The 3032-nt window shown below is 47.9% G+C and overlaps 1 pseudogene; it reads left to right on the forward strand.

Annotated features, from left to right (window-relative positions):
• Positions 1 to 1859: 1859 nt before the first annotated feature.
• LOC129149687 (eukaryotic translation initiation factor 1-like) lies at positions 1860 to 2455 on the forward strand (annotated as a pseudogene).
• The last annotated feature ends 577 nt before the right edge of the window (positions 2456 to 3032 follow it).

The following is a 3032-nucleotide window of genomic DNA, read 5'->3' on the forward strand; positions in this document are numbered from 1 at the left end:
AGAGAGGGTTGCCATCCAATGGTATTTTACTTAGGTTATTTTTCTTTTCATGACTCATCATCTGCAGATGTGAATTTCTTTGGGAAACAAAATATACATAAAATTTGTCATCTACCCTCCCACCTTCATATGCTTAAAGGTTTTTATTGGTTTTTAAAGAGAGAGGATGGGAGAGGGGTAGAGAGACTTTGATAAGAAACATCATTAATCATCTGCCTCATGCACTCCCTCCACTGGGGATCCACCCTGAGACCTGGGCATGTGCCCTGACCTGGAATCCAACCAGTGACTTCTTGGTTCATGGCTCCATGTTCAACCATTGAGCCACACTGGGCAGGCAAAACTTGCATTTTAAAATATGGCTCAGATAAGCTTTTTAAAAGAAGACCAGGTATTTGTCTCTGAAAGGTACAGGGAAAGAAATGCAAGCTTCCCCGAGAAGGACCTTGGTTTCATAAAGCCAATCCTATATAATAAAAGCCTAGGTGGTGTCACGCCCTCGCCTGATGTCAGCACAAGATGGCCACCCTCACGTCATCACAAGATGGCCACCAAAAAATGGCTGGCAGGGGAGGACAGTTGTGGGCAATCAGGCCAGCAGGGGAAGGCAGTTGGGGGTGAACAGGCCAGCAGGGGAGGGCAGTAGGGGCAATTGGGCTGGCAGGGGAGGGCAGTTGGGGGTGACCAGGCTTGCAGGGGAGGGCAGTTGGGGGCAGCCAGGCCTGCAGGGGAGGACAGTTGAATGTCACCAGGTCATCAGGGGTGGGCAGTTAGGGGCGACCAGGCTGGCAGGGGAGTGTTTAAGGGGTGATTAGGCTGGCTGGCAGAATTGGTTAGGGGCAATCAGGCAGGTGGGCAGGCAAACAGTAAGGAGCCAGCAGTCCTGGATTATGAGAGGGATGTCTGACTGCCGGTTTAAGCCCAATCCCACAGGGATGGGGCCTAAACTGGCAGTCAGACATCCCCTGAGGGGGTCCCAGATTGGAGAGGATGCAGGCTGGGCTGAGGGACACATCCCCCTCCCCACACACACACACACACACCCCTGCACGAATTTCGTGCACTGGGCCTCTAGTTATCTATAAGCATTTTGAGCTGAAGAGGGGAGGTTTAGGGAAGGTAAAAGGATTTTGTGGGCTTTGAAGTTCTAGAGCCAAACCTCTGGCCCGGTAACAACTACCTGTGGGCGCTCTCACTCCTGGGAGCATGCCCTGGCCTTTCTAGTTTCCTTCCCCTTCCCTGCCCCAGGCACCTAACCATTAGATTCCACATTCCCAAGCTCCAAGGGCCCTTCCTTCATTTCTGTAACTTGTTTCCTAAGCCCATTTCTTCTGGAAATTACTTTTTCCACCTCTGTGATTTACTAAATAAATGATCTCTACAAAAATATTTGCATAACCCATGGACAAAGACAGTAGCTTGGTAGGGCCTGGGGTCTAGGGCTGTGGGCAGGGCTGGCTGTAAGGGGTCAATAGGAGATAAAAAGGACATGTAGTACTTCCAACAATAAAGGTTAAAAACAAATTTTGGGTCATAATTTCACCTCTGGATTTTTACTAAAAATGAACAAGATTGCTTTTGAGTATTTTATCATAGTTTCCAGTTTAAAGGGAGATGGGGGGAGGTTGCACGTAGAATAGGAGATGAAAGAAGATTGGGGCAGCTGGGGACTTGTTCTACTTCCTGTAGAAAATCAGCAGTTAGGCCCCAGTGACTGAGTGGCCGCCAAGGACTCAGCCACCTCCTTCTTGAGCTCCCCTCACTTCCCAACTCTCCGTTCGTCCCCCCCCCCAGCCCCCCCACCACCACCACCAGCACACACATACACAGTTTCCACCAAGGAAAAGGAATCTTGTCAGATGTCTGCTATCCAGAACCTCCACTCTTTCTCAACCCCTTTGCTGATGCAAGTAAGGATGATGATCTGCTTCCTGCTCGCACTGAGGATTGTATCCATATAAGAATTCAACAGAAAAAAAAAAAAAGAATTCAACAGAGAAATGGCAGGAACACCCTTACTACTGTCCAAGGGATCGCTAATGATTACGATAAAAAGAAACTAGTGAGCCCTAACCGGTTTGGCTCAGTGGATAGAGCATCAGCCTGCGGACTGAGGGGTCCCAGATTCGATTCCGGTCAGGGACATGTACCTTGATTGCAGGCACATCCCCAGTGGGGGGAGGAGGGGGTGCAGGAGGCAGCTGATCTATGTTTCTAACTCTCTATTCCTCTTCCTTCCTCTCTGTAAAAAAATCAATAATATGTGTGGTTTTTTTAAAAAAAGAAACTAGTGAAGGCCTTTAAGACGAAATTTGCCAGCAATGGTACTGTAATTGAGCATCCAGAATATGGAGAAGTAATTCAGCTGCAGGGTGACCAGTGCAAGAACATATGCCAGTTCCTCGAAGAGACTGGACTGGTTAAGGACGAGAAGCTCAGTGTTCATGGGTTCTAAAGCTTTTGGCTCACTGAAGCCTCAGTGAGGATTTCTTTGAAATGAGTAGAATTTCCCTTCTGTCCCATGTCACAAGTTTAAAAACCTCACTGCTTGTATAATATAACCATGTGGGGTCTGCTTTTCACTTGGACTAGTATAACTCCTTCATGCAATAAACTGAAAAGAGCCATGCTGGCCCTCGTCCATTTGGCTCAATGGATAGAGCGTCAGCCTGCAGACTGAAGGGTCCCAGGTTCGTTTCCGGCCAAGGGCACATGCCGGGGTTTTGGGCTCGATCCCCACTGGGGGTCGTGCAGGAGGCAGCCAATCAATGATTCTCTGTCATCATTGATGTTTCTCTCTCTCTCTCCCTCTCCCTTCCTCTCTGAAATCAATAAAAGAAATATATATATATATATATATATATTTTTTTTTTTTTTTTTTTTTTTTTTTTTAAAGCGCCACGCAGTCTAGTCTTGAAGTCCGTCATTTCAACAAAGGTCAAGCAGTAGGGGCCTGGCAGTGTCCAGCCTGAAACAGAGCAATAACGACGTGATGTTTCAGCCAAGCCCAGGTCTGGCCAGAAGCTGCTCAG

Source organism: Eptesicus fuscus, chromosome 7 (genome assembly GCF_027574615.1).
Source record: "Eptesicus fuscus isolate TK198812 chromosome 7, DD_ASM_mEF_20220401, whole genome shotgun sequence".
Lineage (NCBI taxonomy): Eukaryota > Metazoa > Chordata > Mammalia > Chiroptera > Vespertilionidae > Eptesicus > Eptesicus fuscus.